The sequence below is a fragment of the Prionailurus viverrinus genome, chromosome A1, assembly GCF_022837055.1.
Source record: "Prionailurus viverrinus isolate Anna chromosome A1, UM_Priviv_1.0, whole genome shotgun sequence".
NCBI lineage: Eukaryota > Metazoa > Chordata > Mammalia > Carnivora > Felidae > Prionailurus > Prionailurus viverrinus.
The window spans coordinates 164,695,835-164,717,476 of record NC_062561.1 but is presented as its reverse complement, the minus strand read 5'-3'; positions in this window follow the sequence as shown (position 1 = coordinate 164,717,476).

The following is a 21,642-nucleotide window of genomic DNA, read 5'->3' as shown; positions in this document are numbered from 1 at the left end:
AAGATTTAAGAATCATCTATCATGGTGTCTCTCATAGTTCCTTAACTATAGAAGTCTAACAAATATTGAATTATTGATGAGCTAATTAAATATGAGCTCAAAGCTAAATGGTGATTTTAGAAATTCTATATTTGGTATGCATATTTAGTAATCTTTTAAACTTAATAGTATAAATCTTCACCATTCTACCTCCTTTTCTCATATTTCTCCTCTTTTCAGTTTTTTTTCACCTTAACACCTTAACTTTACTATCAAAAAAAAGTATTAACTGTATAATGAACTCTGGCCTTTGATAAACCAGAGTTTATAAGTAATAACAGCATGAGGATATTCAAATGATGAAAAAGTAAACAAGAAAGCAAAGTATTATTTTTTATTTCCTGCTTTTTTAAAAAAAATTTTTTTTAACGTTTATTTATTTTTGAGACAGAGAGAGACAGAGCATGAATGGGGGAGGGTCAGAGAGAGAGAGGGAGACATAGCATCTGAAACAGGCTACCGACTCTGAGCTGTCAGCACAGAGCCCGATGCAGGGCTTGAACTCATGAACTGCAAGATCATGACCTGAGCCGAAGTCAGATGCTTAACTGACTGAGCCACCCAGGTGCCCCTTTATTTCCTGCTTTAAACCACTGAGTGACCATCTTCTTTATCAGTTGTCTCTAATGACTGTTACACAAATAATGCTACTTTCAGTGCCAGAATAATTTTGGAAACAGTATTTATTTTGTTTAGTATCTTCAATTGGAAGCTTTTTTAGAGTAGTGTTTTTCATAAGTAGGAGCAACGTTTAGGGCTAGATGACCAAAACTAATGTTTTAAAATACTGAAAGTCATTTGCATTAAAAGACTTTTATGTGAATATATAAGTAACTCAAAACACAAAATAGATTCATTTAAAAAAATCTATTGAACACAACTGTACTTAAGGCATCTTGTATAAATTCACTTTGAAATCTCTGACCATCAGGTAACAATGAATAGATTTCTAAAAATCTATCTAATCCTCTTAGATGGATTTAAATTTGTACATTTCTCTGTGTGTACTATGTATGAATATATATAGACACATGTACATATATGTCTCTGTATCTATATATCTAAAGAGAGAGCAAGGCCGATGATCTGACTCTTGTTCCTGCTGTTTTGTCATTGGGTTCCATGGGCCAGGAAAACTTTTTCTTGCATTCATTTTTATTTGTTTAGTCCAAAAATATACCAAAGGGAAACTATGATTCCATATGGAATTAGAGGTATACTTTTTACTCTATGCCAAACATATTGATAAACAAGAGTCATAAATCAGATTTATTTTCAACTAAATTATACTGAGCCTCTACTATAACTGCCTGCTAGAGTGCTAAATGCTTTTATGTATCTTTTATGTTTTATAAAGAGCCAGAAAACAGTACCATATATATAAAAATACTGTGTCTATTATGATTTTTTATAGATTTATTGGAGTATAACTAAAAGAAAACAAACTGCACTTATTTAAAAAGTACAGTTTGTTAAGTATTGATGTATGTACACACTTGTGAACTCATCCCAACAACCCAGATAATGAAGATATCAATCAGCTCCAGAGTTACCTTGTGCCTTTGTCATCCTTTCCTCCCACAGCCATCGCATTACCACTCCGTCCCCCACCTGGGCAGCCAGTGATCTGCTTTGTCATTAGATTTGTTTTCATATTCTAACATGCTACATACATGGAATGATATAGTGCAGATTCTCTTACGCCTGGCTTCTTACAGTCATCACAATTATATGGAGACTCATTCCTGTTCCTGCATGTATCTACAGTGTTCTATTTTAATGCAGAATAGTACACGTCCATGGTTTGGATATATCACAATGTGTTTATGTAGTCACCTGTTTGTAGACATTACAAGTAAAGCTGTTATGAACATTCAGGTTCAAGTATTTGTGCGCATTATGTTTTCATTTATCATGGGTGGATATGTACGAGTGGGATGACTGGGTCATATGATACGTATATGTTAATTTTTAAAGTAGGTGTCAAACTCTTTTGCAACATGGTCATATCATTTCAAATTCTCACTAATAGCATATGAGGGTTCTGGTGGTTCTGCTTCCTTGCCAACACTTAGTACAATCAGCATTTTTAATTTTACTCATTCTAACAAGGGTGTAGTAGTATCTCATTGTGGGTTTAATTTATATTTTCTTAGTGACAATTAATGTTATGCATTTTTCATATGCATCTATGCAATTCTTTGAGGAAGCATATATTGAGATATTTTGCAAATCTGGATATAGGAGTGTATGTACCTTCAAAAGCGTTTATACTTTTTTTGTTTTTGTAGTATTTTAGAAGTCTGAAATTATTTCTGAGTAAAAAAGTAAAAAAGAAGAAAATTGTTATGAATATGGTCACAAGAATTATAAAAGTTAAATCATCTCTAAGAATATATTTGAATATACAAATATAATAAATATTTAAAGTATAAATATATACAATATAATATTAACTATCATATAATATTATATTAAATAATAGTTTAAACCCCAAATGATGCTGGCAAAGATCAAGAAGTGGAGAAGGACAGGTGTGAAGAAACAGAAACATAAAAAGCTTCCTATCTATTGAAGTGAACTGAGTCAAAAAAAAAGTTAGTTTCAGTCTTGACTTGCATAATTAGAGATCTGTTTTTTCAATGCAAGTACAAACAAGAAATGAAACCCGTACAAATCACTGCAAAAGACAAAAGCAAAAGAACCAAATTCCTTATATCGAAAGACAAAGAGCACGGGGCTTGGCACCAACACATAAAAATAAAGAATTTAAAACAACAGAACAGACAAATCATACATAAAGATTCTTTGAGACACGCAAAAAAAATGTTCATGACAAAATGTTAATGTGTAAGATGCAAACGTGTATTCAGAGTGACCATAATTATGTTAAACACACACATATATATTCAGCATAGAAAAAGAATGAATGGGGCCACCTGGGTGGCTCAGTGGGTTAACTATCCGACTTTGGCTCAGGTCTTGATCTCACCATTCGTGAGTTCGAGCCCCACGTCCGGCTCTGTGCTGACAGCTTAGAACCTGGAGCCTGCTTTGGATCCTGTGTCTCCCTCTCTCTCTGTCCTCCAGCCCCCTGCTTGTGCTCTGTTTTTCTCTCTCTCAAAAATAAGTAAACATTTTTTAAAAATTAAAAAAAAGACAAAAATGAATAGAGGTAAATACATCAAAGTAGTTGTCTTTGGGTGGTAAACTATGCATACTTTTTATTTTCTTAATTATAATTTATGTTTTTTTCAAAGTTGTCTATAGTGAGCATGAATTACTTTTATGCCAAAAATAGGAGTTGTATTTTTAAAAAAGAAAAATATAGCTTTTCATCTCTCCCTGTTTCTAGAGCTAAACCTGATTAAATGGTGCATGAAATGGCATCAAGACCTTCTGCCTAACATTTTCCATGAAAAATGTAAGTCTGCCCCTCGGGCAACATTGCTGAGGTAACAAGTTTTATCACTTAAGTTGTTTTACCTGGAACACTATCCCTCACATCAATTTTAGTTTCATCTTGGGTATATGAAAGGTCATAGCAAGAACTTACAGGAATAAACATTAATGTCAGTCAATTTTGATTAAAGTGGAGAACTTTCTCCCATTCCAGAGGACCTAAAAGAGAGGGAGTTTTTCCTTTAATTTTTCAATTGTTGTTTGTACTATTAGATGGTTTGGGATCACCTTCAGCAGTGTTCTATTTGACTTCGTGGATTCACAAAGGCAGCAGAGGGCAGAGATTAAGAGCATGGCCTCTGGAGACAGGATCTAGACCTGAGTCCCAGTCCTTAAGCTAATAAATGTCTTTGTGCCTTAGTTCCCTCATCTGTGAAATGGGGATGATAATAGTATTACCTACCTCACAATTATTTTGAGAATTTGATGAATTCATGTTTGTAACATGCTCTGAACAGTGCCTGAAACACAGTGAGTGTTATAGAAGTCTTAATTAAATAGACAAAATAGATAACTGAGTTGTAGTCTATGGCACTTCCATCTTCCACCAAGCTCTTGTCCCCTAGAGTAACATAAAGTACTATTTCTATATCTTGTCATACACAGAATTGTGAAACACATTGCATTTTTCCATTTTTCCATTGTGCTCCTGCTTCCTTTTGATCTCCTAGTCTTCTAGATACAGTGGTTTTCAACCCTTTCTTTATCTTCCATCACCTCCTCAAAAGCTACCTCTCCCCATGGATCCTGCATCCTTGCAGTCCTATTTTCTACTTTCCAGAATCATGGCTGGGGATAATCACACCAACTTCTTTTCGTGCTCTTCCTTTGCACAGAGCCTTTCTGGAGGTCATGCATCAATCCTATGGATCCAGAATGGTGTGACAAAGAACAGTCGTCAGAGGGACATTAAGCAAGTGTGCTGAGGAAAAGGAAATGGTGTTCAGAGCTCCTAGGAAGTCAGTAAATATTCTGGGTTTAGCAAAACTAATATGCAATTTTGAGGACTCTATAATATGCTCACGTGTATGTTCCAGTAGGGAGGGAAAAGTGTGCACCATTTCTCAAGCTTATTTGCCTTGTGAAAACTTTTATTTTCTCTCTATATTCCTGTTGACACTTGGAAGAGTTGGCAGAACACCGCTCTGAAAAATGCTGCATGCCTTTGCTGAAAGGAGTGGCACTCTGTGGTGGAAACACTCCACAGTCTTGCGGGGAAGAAATATTTCTGAAGAAACCATTCAAATTACACCATTTTGGTGCAATTTGGTGGCCAGAATGGATTCATCATCAAAATCCTGAAAGTAGGGGCGCCTGGGTGGCGCAGTCGGTTAAGTGTCCGACTTCAGCCAGGTCACGATCTTGCGGTCTGTGAGTTCGAGCCCCGCGTCAGGCTCTGGGCTGATGGCTCAGAGCCTGGAGCCTGTTTCCGATTCTGTGTCTCCCTCTCTCTCTGCCCCTCCCCCGTTCGTGCTCTGTCTCTCTCTGTCCCAAAAATAAATAAACATTGAAAAAAAAAATTAAAAAAAAAAATCCTGAAAGTAATTTGATGTCCCTCATCCTGCCCCAGGCCTTCATATGTGTATTCATTCTACACATTTTTATGGAGAGCCCACTGCATGGCTAGATGAGCACCCCTGACTTTGTTTCCTTGGTCGGGACCACAGAGCCTTACTGGACAGATAAGAAGGACTATGTGATGACGATTGGAAAATATGGATCAGACATTCAGGTAAGGGACTTTACCCCCCACTTTATGGCACTAGGAAACAGAGCCAGACCCTAGGTGTGGATGGATTGTGAAGGAAGTAAACAGTCACGTGAATTCTGCTTGGTCCAGTCTTTACAGTACACCATTCGAGTGTCCTTGGCAACATTCACTCGATCTTCAGTGTAAGAATGGTATAACTTAGAGTCCAACAAGTTACATGAGCTGATAATAAAAACAGTGATGAAAATAGAAAATATTTACTACGTTAGGCACTTTACATATGTTAAATCTGCTTTTACTTTACTTGGAGGGCTAAGTATATTCCTGTCCCTGGTTGAAATGTCAGGCAGATACCTGAATTTTTGGAATCTTAACAAGAACATACGCCTTCTAATCCCATCTGGGCATAAGAATATTCTCAGTTTAATAATTAAAATGCTCAGTGCAGTGTAATAACTCATGTTCCAAGCTTTCTTCCAAGTTAGTCCTCCCTTCCTGTCCCAGCGTGGGCAACTCCTCACACCCTCACTTCAGAGATAGAGTCCGGGGCAGGAAAGCCCTGCTTGGCTGGCACAGATTGCACCTTTGGGGCTCCTGAGCTGGTGGACCCCTAGGGCTGAGTCCTTCTCTGGCAGAGCTCCTCAGAGACACTGCTGTTGGGGCCCTCACACTGTGAGGCTCACTGCGCCTTGCCCCAAATGGTCATCATGATTCCTCCCTCCTGCCCTGGGCATCTACTTGGTGACCCGTCTCCTTTGTGGTGTTCAAGGAATTAAAAAGGAAGCCATGAGACTGAGGTGGCTCTACTGTCTTGGTAGCCTGTGTAAACAAGCAGAAACTTAAACATGAGTCAATTCCTGTAAATGCACTCCTTTGAAGAAAACGAAATTTAAGAACAACCAATCACAAACAGCCAACTGGTTGCTCCTAAATAAGGCAACCACGTAAGCTACATTCAATCAGTTTCCTTGCTTTACTTCCAGGTTTGCTTTATAAAAGCCTTTTTCTCCCACCTCTTGTCCATGGAGTGCTCCATCCCTATCCACACTTGCTCTAATAAACTCTTGAAAATTGCAATGGGCCTCAGGTTACCCTGTAACACTGAGTATCAGATTGTCTTTCCAGATAGGGATTCTTCACATCCTTGGAGTTCACATCTTGTCCATGAGAAACAGCCGTGCTTTCTGGCAGTCAGCAATAGAAGTACTTCGCAAGCAGTTCAGCTCTCCTCCCTTGGCTCTGCTACCTCAGGCCTAACCAGCCACAGCCTCTCACATGACCTTCATGTGCTTCAACTCCAGGACACTCACGTCAAGTCCTCCCAGTGTTTCTCTTGAAGGTCCCTTTCTCATGTAGGTGAGAAGGAACGTTACCCACTCTTCACTGTGGTGAAGATGCTCAGATCTCCAACAACTGTCCCAAATAAATTCTCTCTTATTAAAAAATGTTTATTTACTTATTTTTAAGAGAGAGAGAGAGATAGAGCATGAGCAGGGAAAGGGCAGGGAGGGAGGGTGACAGAGGATCTGAAGCAGGCTCCTCACTTCAAGCAAAGAGCCTGAGGTGGGCCTCAAACTCACAAACCGTGAGATCAAGACCTGAGTCAAAGTCGGATGCCCAACCAGCTGAGCCACCCAGGTGTCTCTAAATTCTCTTTAAAAACAATTATTTCTTTTGACCCATCCAAGCTCTCTTACATGCTTGGGGGTATGTTATTGAGCTGAAGTTTGCAGTGGTTGATAACTCTTTTCGCAGGTACTGCATCAGTGGCCTATTGAATACCTTGCTACAAAATGTGGAGATATGTTGAACCTATGATTTAGTTCTCAGCCTTTGGGGATTCAGTGTAAACTGAGGTAGGGGGTCTCAATCTAACATCCTGGAATACAACCAGTGTCTGATTTCAAGTGATAGATGTTCTCTGATTATTAATTAGAGACTAGTTACTGGAGTACAGTATAAGCATCACACAGCCAAGGATTTCTATCCTTTTAAAAAGTACTATATCCCCAGCTCCTAGAACATTTTGAGCCTGACATACAGTGGCTCAACAAAGTTTTGTTAAACTTATGTATTATTTTACAGATAAGACAATTGAGGCTTAGAAAGGGTAAGTAACCTGTCCAAACTTAGTCACCTAGTAAACCATGGAGCCATGGTTTGAATAATTGGTGACAGAAAGCAACTAATGGTAATCAGGTATATTTTATTTAAGCTTTTCTTTTTTTTTTAAAGCTATTCTTTTATATATATTCTGTGACTTTATATAGAATTATTTGCATAGAACCTTTAAATTCATCTTATTTTCATAGAAATCTTCTAGAATTTGATTACCCTGTATTTCAGAGATTCATGCTGGCTCATCGCCTATCAGACAACCTGACCTTGGATGGCTACACTGCCATCTGGTGTTGAATATATGAATTGCCTTTATTAAACACCTTTAGGATAATGGCTTTTTTGAAACTTTATATCCATTAAGTCATTTAATTTTCACAACGACCCTGTACAATAGGTACTATTTTTTATACCCATTTTATAGATGACTTATACACTGGCAGGACCAGGACTTGATCCCAGGCTGTCTAGCTCCAAACTTCAGTCTTTTATTACATTGTCATGTTTTTCTATAGAGGAGAACCAATTCACTCTATTTCAGTAATACTAGATGTTTTAGACCCTCTGCCTTCTCACACTTCTCCAACCTGATGTTGTAATTTTATGGGTTCATTATTATCTCTACCAGCCATATAGTTGATACTAGGAAGAAACTCAAAATCATTTTGTTATTTACTCATATAATTTTCTTTTCCTCATTTCTGAGTATTTTACCACCAATCCAAGTGAGGAAAGTTACAGTCTGGTATTTCACCAACCATAATGAAGCTTACTCTTCAACATCTATCATCTCTAGTTCAATAAACACTATGCAAGAGTTCACATGATATTGTTATAAAATAATGATCCACATGGAAATGTTTGCCTCATTACTTTATAGTTATTTCTTCTAAAGTTAATACTTCACTACCTGAATGGTTTGGAGGAGAACAGCTCTCCTTTGCTGAATCAGAAAATCTGATAATTGCATATCATTAATCTAATGTCATAGCACATTAAAAAAATGAGTAGGTCAAACATTCTTAGTGAGACCAACATTTAATGCTATGCCCATCATTTTCATAATGTTTACTATCTTTAAAATGCCTTGCAGTTTGCAGGGCACTTTCACATAGCTTTTTTTGTTTTGTTTTGTTTTTATTCTTATAATTACAATTTGAAGTAAGTATTTGTACTCTCATTTACAGATGAGGAAGTTAAGACTTAGAAAGGTTTTTGTGACATGTCCAGGGACATAGTTAATAAGTAGCTGAGCTAGTGCTAGAACTCTGTCTGATTATAATCTGGAACCAGACCATTTAAAAGGCTTTCCTAATATCCATACTAATGTCAATTTCTAAATGATCTTTCTCTCCCAAGAGATACATCCATGAGAAAAGAATTTCAAGGTCAAATGCATTTGGGGAACACTGTCTATTAAGTTGCCCATTGGAAGAATCACAGACTTGTTATCATTTTCAAAGGCTATGAAGGACCCTTGCATTAATGAAGCACATTTAACTTTGTTTAATCTGGGCTTATTCCCAGATTTAATTAATCATTGAACTTTTTCCCCCAAGTAATTGGTAATAACAGACAAAAGACCTGCATTAACAACTGTTCAGCTTTAACTGAACAGTGTATTACCAACCATTCTAAAAGGCCCAATGCTCCATGTGGACAGGCCGTATTTTGGATGAGTTTAGGAAAGATTAGAGCAAGACAGTAGTCGTGAAAGAACAGAAGTGTATGCTTTTGCTTTTTAGTTTTTAGTCAAAGGGACTTGCCTCATTATAAATGCCATGAAAGTAAGAACCATTTCTAAACATTTTTTGAGGCATATAGTGCAATCCCAAAAACGTATGTTATGGAGAAGAGTGGCATTAATTTCTCACATCAGTTTTATTAATCATAAACATTTGTTTATCAGAAAATTGAAAACTTAAGCCTATTTTTTTACTTAATAAGGGGCATAGCACTGGGCAATTCTGATGCAGAAAGATCATTTACATAACTGCTATATGTTTAAGGGACTTCTGACCATCATCACTTAATGAATTGACCAATGTCCCATACGTAGTTTTCTTTTTTTTTTTTTTTAATTTTATTTGAGAGGGAGAGAGAGAGAGAGAGTGCATGCGTACAAGTGGGGGAGGGGCAGAGAGAGGAAGAAAGAGAGAGAGAGCCCCAAGCAGGCTCTGCACTGTCAGTGTGGAGCCTGATGTGGGGCTCCAACTCATGAACCATGAGATCATGACTTGAGCCAAAATCAAGAGTGAGATGCTTAACTGACTGAGCCACCCAAGTGCCCCACCCATATTTTGTTTTCTTAAAGGTCCATGTTAATGCCAATAATATATTAGAGGGGATTCAAATCTATTAGAAAATAAATTATCTCACAATTGGAAAAATAAATAATTATTTTCTACAGTACTTTTTGACTTAAAAATCAATTCTCTTTCCTTTTTTCCTCTCTTCTATTCTCTCATTCACCTGTTTATTGATCCAAATTTCTTATCTCAGAACTCTACAGTAAAGGAATTTTACTCAGACAGAGTGGGTACAAATGGACAGACTGATGTATATCTTCAGTGCAACTAAAGCCCTGGCACATTTGGACAAGCACAGGTACAACCTGCCACACAGATACATATTAATTTAGCAGGCTCTCCTGCCCACTCCCTCCACCAAAATGGAACAGAAAACTTAAATCTAAACTTGTATTATGCCACATTTCAGTCAGGTCTTTAAATGAGTATTCTATGCTGGGCACTAGATTGTATTCTTGGCATCATGAATCTTCCATGAGTGATAACTCTGCTTGCAGTAAAAGGTCAACAGCAATTTTGAACAATTCAGTTTTTCTCCAAACATTTAATTCTTGCCTGCATGAGCACCTTCATGTATACAGACACACACAGACATAGAGTTTACTAAATTATTGCTCTTTCAAAACCTACTGTTTACTGGTAAGAGAATTTGAAAACCCAGTAGCCACATAGCAAGTCTGAAAACAACTCATAAGCTACCAAATTATAGTAAACCTGGATTTAATCCTACAGATTGTTCCCTATTACTCTCATCCCTAAAGACCAGGAATTTCACATAGGTCTAATTGGTATACCTTTGTACTTTGTAAAGAGACACCCAGCCGATTGTAAACCGCCACACTTGAATTGCTTTCGTGGTGGAAATATTTACTAAAGGTCAAGTTGTATCATTCAAGCAAATAAATCCTAACAAGAGCAAAGGCTGAAATGTCTTAAGTGGCCTTCCACTTCCATGAACCTAAGAGGTATCTCTTCACCTGTTCTGTGGTATTGAGGAAATAATAATATCTTACCTTGGTGGTATGCTTCATAGTCTACCAAGCATTTTCCCATATATCATCTTATTGTTGCTTATCACAAAAAGCCTGGAAAGCAGGAAAAGCAGATATTATTTTGAGTTTTACCTAAAAGGCAACTGAAGTTGGAGGAAGGTGACCAGTTTGCCCAGGGAGATGTACTAGTGGAGGACGGGGCTGAGACCCACAGACCTCCCAGACTTTCATTCAGTTCTCTTTCCATAACCACACTGTGATCAGAGTTGACATACAGACTGAATAAATAAAAGATAAGATTGAGTTATACTTATTTAAAAAAAATTTTTTTTAATGTTTATTTATTTTTGAGAGAGACAGAGACAGAGCATGAGTCGGGGAGGGGCAGAGAGAGAGGGAGACACAGAATCCGAAGCAGGCTCCAGGCTCTTGAGCTGTCTGCACAGTGCCCAACGTGGGGCTCAATCCCATGGACTGTGGGATCATGACCTGAGCTGAAGCCGGACGCTTAACTGACTGAGCCACCCAGGTGCCCCAAGCTATACTTCTTGCATGAAGATTCCTGAAACCCAGTCAAGCTACCAGAATTTCTGTGCACTAAAATACTTCTGATTTGAAAAATATTTTTTTCAGTAACTGCATAATGAATTACAAACACCAAATGATACTTCCTCAGGACTTCAGCCACTTGGCAAGGTTAGCAAATTAAAGTAATAAGCAGTGAGAGAGCTAATCATTGAAAGATGGTTCTGTGAGACAAAAATGCCCAGAAGTTGGGCCACCTGAATTCCTTTTACAGCTATGTCACTGACTTACTGTGTTTCCTTTGGCAAACTCTCTGGAGGTCAACTTCCTTATCTATCAAGAATAATAATACGTGCTCTGTTAATCTCCCCGGGCTCTTTAAGGAGCTTGGAAAAATAATTTACGATGAAGTTGAAAATAATGTCTCTATTCAAATGAAAGGCCTGTAGCTGAGTTACTTGACTAGAACTTCTTCTCTTTTTAAATCAGGTGAATAATAAATAGGCTTAGCATTTTAAAAATTGTGTATTTTATTTCTGGTAACATGTGCAACATTTCAGAAAAATACAAACAATTTTATATTCCTTTCTGATGTTCTAATGACTACCCCCATTTACTCTGATTTTGCTTGTGCTTTTCTTTTTAATAAAGGTGCCAACTGAAAGTGAAATGTATACTCAAGGAAATATTTAATGTCTTATCCATAGTTTGAGGAGAGTGAAGCAAGAGCCAAAAATTGGGCAGGCTTCAATCCAAACAGATTCTGTAGTAAACTGGCCTCTTCAAAGTGAAAACTGAAATGGAAAAGCTAGGAATCTGTTATCTGTGCAGTTTTGGCAATCAACTTCTTAGTAATGCAGTTAGGACAATGAGGTGAGGACACCATTCTCCTGTTTGTACTTAGTCATTATTTAAAAGCTGGCAAGATTCCAGAAAAGTATAACTTTTTTTTTCTTTTAGAGAAGAGAGAGAGAGAGAGAGAGAGAGAGAGAGAGAGAGAGAGAGAGAAAGAGAGAATCCCAAGTAGGCTCCAGACTTAGTGTGGAGCCTGATGGCGGAGCTCAATCCCACAACCCTGAGATCATGACCTGAGATGAATTCAAGAGTTGGACGCTCAACTGACTGAGCCATCCAGGTGCCCCAGCTTAATAACTTTTCACACAAATTGCAAAAGGCTGTTAGTGAAATAACTTGTTTTTATTGTAATACAGTTTGCTAAGCACTAATTAGGTGCAAAAAAACACTATTCAACCTTCATATGCCTGTGCTAGAAAGCATTGAGGGTGTAGACAGTTTGTAAAAAAGCATTGAGGGTGTAGACAGTTTGTAAAACTTAGAAGTGATTTGATGCATAGAAATTGTCAAACCTAGAGATGTTTTAAGAAAGGAAAATGGTAAGTAATGGAATTAAATTTGTTAAGGAGGTTATGTAGCAGGATTTTAACACCAAGGAAAGTACTTTATTTTTTATTTTTTAAGCCATACTTATAGCTACTTTAAATTTTATTTACTTTAGTTTTACTTTATTTTCCTTGCAGATTATTTTGATTTTTGCAATAAATATTCTGTTTCAATCTAAATTGGGTTAGATCAAAAAACTAAGTTGCTTATCACACAGACAGCAATGCGTTTAATTAGGAATTAAACTATATACCAAAACCCACACTTCTACTACCCCACACTGTATCTCTTTACAACTTTTGATCCCATAATTCCACCTCTTGTAATTTACTACAAGGAAATAATTTATCAGAAGAAAACAAGCTGTCAGGAAAGAAAAAGAAGGAATTTAAGGTGTCTATAATAACAGACATTTAAACAAATTAGGATAGATGAACTAACAGGCTATTTACATATTGTGAAAGAGACTTCCTATTAATGAAAAGTTCAGCTCTTCCCAAACCATTCTAAAATGACAAGAAAGGCGGGGGGGGGGGGGCAACAACATAAAGAGAGTATGAATGGAAAGAACATCAGATGAGAGGTGTCAACAGATTTATGGAAAGAAAACAGCCCAGCACATTGTGTTACTGGATTTAAAGAGCAGAGGCAACTGCACTTGAAGGCACTGCAGATGGGGACACCAAAGAAAAGCAAACCAGCCACTCCAGGAAGCAGGGAAGGGCTGGGGGCATATGGCTTAGTGGGAGGCAAGGATGGGATGGGGCTTGGGGGAAAGGCTGTGTGGAAGACAATGATGGATTTCTCTTCAACATCTGTTTCTCACCCAGTCTTCTACAGGCTCACCCTTTCTCCTTCTTGGAAGAACACTGTGTCCTTCTCTGAGTGGGACCATGTGACTCAGAGGAGGACATGGGCACAGAATCTGGGAAACATAAAGCTAACACAGGAAAGCAAGGAGGCAGGCTTAGAGAAGGGGCTCACCCTGGAGGGACTCTGTTAATTGAGTTCTGCAATGCATGTGGTCAAGGGCAGCCTGAGGGCACAAAAAAGACTATTCAGAGAGCACTTTGGCTTTTAAAATGCTCAATTTAGTAAGGTTACAAATTCAAAATTCTTAAGCACTTAAGTTGACTTAAAGATAACAGTATCATATTTATAAAGCTAGTAAATTTTAATCACTTTTCAGGGATCCTCTTATTAATATTCAATCCCATTTAGTAGCTTGGTTCATGAGACTTATTTAAACTTTTCAAACTGCATTTTAAATGCTTTAAATGTGCGACACATATTCCAATCCAAGGTGCTCATATAATTCTTATAAATTTAATGTTAGATTTCAACTTGAAATCAAATTAAATCAATTACACATCTTAAAATTAGAATCATAAAGCTGATTTGTTAAGTCCAATTAGCCAAGTTTTCTTAAATACTACAGTTCCATAAAACTCAAAACTGCAGATTCTTTTTTAAAATTTCTTTTTTAATTGTTTTTAACATTTATTCATTTTTTGAGAGACAGAGAGAGACAGAACATGAGCAGGGAAGGAGCAGAAAGAGGGAGACACAGAATCCAAAGCAGGCTCCAGACTCCCAGCAGGATGGGATTCTTGCCTTCAACTTTGATTGGACTTACCGAGCACTATTTATAGCTGCTATACTAAGTAAGCCATGACCTAAAGAAGGAAGAGGCTTTTAAGTACACTGCAACTCTTAAAATGAAAATACACATTACCTATTTTTTTCTGTCTACTCAAAGAAGTTATTTCAGCACAGAGACAGATGTGGGGCTTGAACTCACAAACTACAAGATCATGACCTGAGCTGTAGCCAGATGCTTAACTGACTGAGCCACCCAGGCGCCCCTTTAAAATTTTTTTTAAAGTTTATTTATTTTTGAGAGGGGGAGAGAGAGAGGTGGGAGACAGAGAATCCCAAGCAGGCTCTGTACCATTAGTGCAGACTCCATGTGCGGCTTGAACTCAAACCATGAGATCATGACCTGAGCTGAAATCAAGAGTTGGTCTCTCAACTGACTGAGAGAGAGCATGTCTGTGCAAGTGAGGGAGGGACAGTGTTAGAGGGAGGGAGAATCTTAAGCAGGCTCCAACTCAGGGTGGAGCCCCACAGGAGACAGGATGGCAGGGTTCAATCTTACACCCACTGTGAGACTATGACCAAGCCAAAATTAAGAGCTGGATGTTCAACCAACTAAGCCACCCAGGTACCCCTGCAGAGATTCTTTAACACAAAAAAAACATTGTTACTTTGATTCCCTAAATATTCCTCTACTTAATTCTGAGTCTTATCAAGGTTAAAAGGTAAATAGTTCTTTCCCACTAAGGAAAAAACTACTACCTACCAATAAAATATTGAACTTACCATCCTATGTCATTTTTATGGCCATCTTCTCAGCTTTTCAGTTTCCTTCTGTTCTGAGAAGACCTTGGACTAGGCAAGGATGGGATTCTTGCCTTCAACTTTGATGGGACTTAATGAGCACTGCTTATAGCTACTATACTAAGAAAGTCATGACCTAAAGAAGGAAGAGGATTTTAAGTGTGCTGCAACTCTTAGAATGGAAACACAAATTATCTAATTTTTCTGTCTACTCAAAGAATTCTTTAGGTTGACCACTTCCATGTAATTGGCTATATGACTTGATGGGATTTTGAATTTCTTTGGCCCTTCTTCAAGTATAAATATCTCCCTGTCTAACTTTAAAAACTGAACTTTATGAACCCTTCATTCATTTTGAATTTTTCCTGACTGGTAAGACCACACAACTCTTAGGGATAGAAAGATGTCATTGGATTGACCTCTGAGTATCTGTCATTGTTTTTTTGTCTAGTTTTGTGGGCCCAACTTCTAAAGTCATCCTACTGACAAGAAACAAGAAGGTGATATTCAAGGGGAAAACATGGAACTAATTAGTTATCTGTTACTTTGAAAATAATATTGAACTCTGCTTTATATATTCATTGGAAAATTTAAAAAACTCACAATACATATACTGAATGGGGACCAATGAAACAGTTTCAAGAAGACCAAGTATTTTACAAGAAAAGGAACAATCAGAGCATTCTACCTGGCTCAGCAATAAGCAGTATTTACACAACCACTAACTGTATGCACTGATTAATGATTTAACATTATTAGAGACAAGGAAGGTAGACTTTAGAAATTTAAATTCTTACTTACCATAACAAGAAGTCAATAGATAATATCTAAAATTGATAAAACACAGTTGTAGAAGATTATTATACATAAATATGGGGGCGAATATCTGAAGAAAGGGCTGGAAAACTTATAAGGAGATGCCTTTAGACATTGAGACTTGGGGGCACCTGGGTGTCTCAGTTGGTTAAGCGGCCAACTTCAGCTCAGATCATGATCTTATGGTTTGTGAGTTTGAATCTTGCATTGGGCTCTCTGCTGTCACCACAGAGTCTGCTTCAGATCCTTTGTCTCTCTCTCTCTCCCTTCCCAGCTCTCACACACACACAGCCTATTTCTATCAAAAATAAAACCAAAAAAAAAAAAAGAAAGCAATCAGTCAGTTAAGCATCCGATTTCAGCTCAGGTCATGATTTCGTGGTTCCTGGGTTCCAGCCCACTTCGGGCTATAGCCCACGTCAGGCTCTAGCCCACGTCAGGCTCTGTGCCGACAGCTCAGAGCCTGGATCCTGCTTTGGATTCTGTATCTCCCTCTCTCTCTGCCCCTCCCCAGCTCGTGCTCTCTGTCCCTCAAAAATACATAAACATTAAAAAAATTAAAAAGCAAAAAAAAAAAAAAAGAAAATGAGATTTGACTTGGGGTAGGGATGGGTAGAGGTCAGAGAAAAAGAGTAAGGAAAGTGAAGCTCTTTTGTTACATTTTAGTAACATTTGACCTAATATGTAAGTATTACTTTAATAATCTTAATTTTAAGTAAAATGCCAGATTTTAAAGTGACAATTATGGCCATTATAAATACTACTGATCATGGGAAAATATCATGTAATGTGGAGTAAAGAACCTAGGAAAAACATTTTATGTTTATGGTGCAATAATTACAATTATGTAAAGATACTTAAGAACAGTAACTGTAAGAGACCATGAAAAAATGAAAACACATATAGGGTAATAGAATAAAAGTGACTTAAAAATTTTTTTACTTACTGTTACAATATTAGCTTGACATCACTTATTTTGAAAAATTATTAAAATTTACAGAATACCACGTTGAAATACACACTTTATTTGGGATTATGTCAGCATGGAAATCATCCCTGTCTCCAACAGTTTATATTCCAATGTTATGAAATTCTTGAAGTCTCCTAAATTAAAGTCTCCTACTCTACACCACCCCAAGCACATTCATGAAGTCGTCGCTGTTTTCCTATCTTACCCTTTAAATGTCTCTTCCTGCCCCAACTTTATTCTGCTCCTTTTATGCAACAATAACACACCACCATCTACTTCCTCAGAAAATCTCCTAGGATGCCAAGTGTTTTTTCATGGGATTTGCAAGGTTTTTTTTTTTTTTAATGTTTATTTTTGAGAGGGAGAGAGACAGAGTGTGAGCGGGGGAGGGGCAGATTGAGAGGAAGACACAGAATCTGAAGCAGGCTCCAGGCTCTGAGCTGTCAGCGCAGAGAATGACATGGGGCTTGAATTCACAAACTGTGAGACCATGACCTGAGCTGAAGTTGGACGCTTAACTGACTGAGCCATCCAGGCGCCCCTGCAAGTTGTTTTTTGAGTGAGCTTTTTTTCAGTGTGATTTCTAGTGTGGAAGCGCCCTGTGTGTGCCCTGGATTGTGCAAGTGTCCCAGTGTATGTTTTGGCATTTGCTTCTTTTTGTGGACCTACAAGGGTAGGTATAAGATCTTACAGTTCTGGTTTGCACACTGTAGAGCCTTTCCTGCTTTTACGAATGGAACCCAGCTCCAGCCATATAGACAGTTTGCAACTTCAAGGCTTCCTCAACAGTACCCTTAGCTAATATAGTTCATGCTGATCAAGTAAATTATCCCTGAAAAATCAGGGATTCAGGTACCCTTTGAATCCCTTAGACAAAAGGACTTCAGACTTGATTCAATTGCTGATTCCTTTCATTTCTGATACCTTCTGGTTTTAATTTCTTGCTTTTGAGCTGCTACATGCATTTCCAAAATAAATATTTTATCCAGAATTTTTAAGTGTTTGAAATATAAGTTCCTCACTCATTTTGCCATGGTCTCTGTGATTGCTTTAGAGCGCTTGGTCTCCAATAGATAGTAAATTCCTTGAAGAATGGCAACAGGACTTTCATTTTCACCAGGGTTTAGCATAGTAATGGGTTTATAATCCGCACCCACCACGCATTTGGTGAAGGAATGCCTTTCGGAAGACAGTAAGAAAAGCATTTGATAAATTATGGGGTTAGTGGCCAGATTAATGACATAAGCCTTCCAAGGGTATTTGCATATTAAAAGGGGTTATCTATGTGTTTGGCAGGGAGTTCACTGAGCTTTCTTAATGATTCTCCCTACATAGACACTGTATCCAGCAAGTAGGTAAGATTTTGAGCAGATAAATTCCTCCCAAATTCTTACTCCTTACTTAGCAACCAACTTTTCTGCTCAGGTCGTAGCCTCCTGGCCCAAGTCTGTAATATGGGGGTCACCTGATTCCTATGGAGTAACTCTAGTTTTTTAGGGATAATTTTTTTTTTTTTGGTCAAAATGAGTTATAACCATGTTATGATGGGATGTTATCAGTCTATTATTTCTCATACAGCAAGACAAATCATCTACTTCTTTGTGGTTGTAGCATTGGTCAGAATATAGAGGGCAGAAGGTAACAAGGAAAATAACTTTCTTAGAATCACATCACCATAGACTAAAGACAGCTGAGAACCCAGATGATCATTTTATGCCACAACTTTACAGATGTCCATTTTAACAACCAGACAAGGCAATAATGCACATGTAGTAGAAATATAGAACTTATTCTATAGACTCAAAGATTTCCTATTAGCCATCTGCTTTTACACAATCATAGTACTACATCATCAATATGCTGGGTATAATTTTTTTCTTGTTCTTGCTGTAAAAACATTTCCATAACTATATTCTATTCTGTTTAAATATAAAAAAGCTTGCATTTATATTATCAACCAATATCCAGAACTAAATGAACTCAGGTTAACAAATGGGAGCTAGTAAAATCCTCATATAGATAATTCTAAAATTATAAATATTGAAGCATAAACTTTATTTATGCTTACTGTTAACAGTAAATTCCTTAAATGAGCATCTGGGGAGCAAGAGGGAGTAGTAATGGCCATCAGTACCAGTAACTCTTACTTTAGTTATGCTATCTACCTAAATTAATGTTCAAGAACAAGGTAGGTATGGCATATGGCATATTAGAAACTTTCAGAAAGGTTTCTAAATGACTAATGAAGAATCAGTTATACAAAACTGTTGTGAGTTAAAACAGTAGGGACTCCCAGGTCTCACTTTGCTATAGGACAAGTTAGCATTTCTATGTATGGCAAGAGAGTCTTTAATTATCTGGCCTCCAACTTCTTCATATCAGCAATGTTTTTTGGTAGTACAGTAGAGCTTACGTTCTTTTATTCTCTCTGCCTCACTTCTCCCTCATTTTTTTCCCTTCATTTTTCCATCTATTCATCCATCCATCCATCCACCTTTAACAATGAGCATTCTAGTCAATTGACTGGTTTCAGAAAAATCTAGTTTTCGAAAGTAGCAAAGCACTTTCAGAAGGCACGGTTTTTTTTAGCTCTTAAAAAAATCATCCTTCATATATCAAGGACTCTTGTAGCACGTTACATGGAATGATAAATAAACAGCTTACTTTCTTCATCGAGATACATCCTTGTAAGGGCTTTAAAATGGGTCTAAATCAGACATCTGTTATCTCACCAGGGTCACATAAATTGTGTCATTCACACCACACATGACATGAGATGGATGGGTGGGAGGGAAGGCCTCATTTTGTTTTGTTAAATACTGTTTTTTTTTTTTAAACCTTGCTTTAAGAAGGACTGTATTGTCTTATTTGAAAGATTTTATAAATGGAAAAGATGCCGAAATAACCTTGATTTTTTTCATTTTTTTGGTTTGTCAGATTGTTACTAGGCAAGCTGTTCCTGTGGCAACAAAAGCAACCATAGAAGAGTATTGGGAGCTGTCTAGAACATCCTTGACTGCAAAAATGCTGAAATACAACTGAAAACAGAAGCCTGGTTGACATCTGGACTATATACAACTCCATTACAACAAAAGAACACAAATAATGCTTCAAATTTGTTCTTCCTTTTGCAGTTTACCAAATCATCATTTCATTTGATCCTGACAACATTGGACTTTAGGCATAAGTGGCATTATTAACTTCATTTAAAAAAACATAGGTGTGGTAAGAAAACAGAAACTTCTCCTTTTCTTCCTCTTCTTCTTCCTTGATGTCAAAGGATAGTAATAAAAAAAGAAGTGATATCCAGTTTGAAAATGGAGAAATCATTTCTCAATAAAAATGATCATCCCCAAATATAAAACAAATATAAATTATCTTAAAATAAAAGAAATATAAACAGTCTTCAACAAAACTAGAAAACACTTGTAACCTCCGCCACAACTTCTGAGAAAGAGCTAACAGATGCAGTCAAGATATAAAAGGAAGATCCCTGGAGAGGATGCTTACAGTTCCAGACCTCAAAGTTATCAGAGCAACAGACTCCAAAATAGCTGGCATATTCTAAGGGGCAAAGCCAATTCCTTGTCTGAAACAATGGAAATGGAGTCAGCACCACCATTCGGGTGTTTTCTGGATACTTCCTGGTACCACAGAGGAGCAGAGCTGCAAAGCCCAAGGAGGAAATAGACATGTCACTTACAAGAAGCAGTATGTGGATGAGACAAGAGTGGAGGAAAGACGCCCCAAAGGAAAGCAGCTCTGTGGCTGACAGTCACTGTTTGCTGCAGAGAATAAAAAGGCTAAAAACCAACTTTTGTAGACCTGCAGACCTGGGATAAGTCGCTTCCGTATTACCCAGGAAGAACTGTTAGCCCAAAATGCTATTAACTACCATATGGAAGTATATCAAATAGGTGATCCAGAAAGGAACTTATTTCGAGATGAGTGGTAAATGAAAATGAGCCTGCATAATAGTGTTCATACAAATATACTCCAAAAAAAGCAGGACTGGAATGGGAGAAACAATTGCAGATAAAACCATTCACTGGAAAAAATGAATCCACTGAGCATATGAAATATATGACCAAATAAGGAAACAAAAACTTCATCCAGAGATACAAGCGATCAGAAACCACATAGCGACACAACCAAAGGAAATGCAACAGGAGCTAAAAGACTTTAGCAAAGAAATGGAAAAGAGAGGAAGAAGACCATCCTCCAAACAATGCTACACCAGAGGGAATACAAGAGGTGGGTAAACTGAGAGAAGGCCAAGAGGGGATAAGGTGGAAATAATTTCAACCTGTTAATGAGGGGTTCAAAATATAGCATTTAAACTGATAAGCATGTAATAAAGGCATAAAACATTTACAGGTATAAAGCTAAACACAAGAAGAACCAAGGAAATAATACTGTCAACTTAAACTGCTCTAGAGGAAAGGCAGAAAAAAGTACACTAATTGGACATTGCTCCTAACAGGGTATCAAGAGCATCTAGAAAATGAAATATATAAATCAAAATTACAGTTAAGAAGAGAACAAGTGGAACAAAGGGAAGTACAGCAAACACGGATAGTACAATGAAAGTGTAGTGTTCATATTGTTGATCTCTTACCCCTTATTCATTCCTCCACCCCTTTCCTAAAAGAACCCTAATTTTGGTCATGTATCTATCCTTTTTTCACATAATCTTATGCTTAAAAGCAAGGATTCTTAATTGGGAGTGATTCTGCCTCTGTAGGGGACATTTGGCAATGTCTGGAGACAATTTAGACTCTCTTTCAGGGGGTGTTACTGGCATTTAGGTTAGAGACCAGGACGAGGAGACCAATTTCAGGCCAAAATCCTATGTGTGATCTTTCAGGCCTTCTTTATCATGGGCAATTTAAAAAAGTT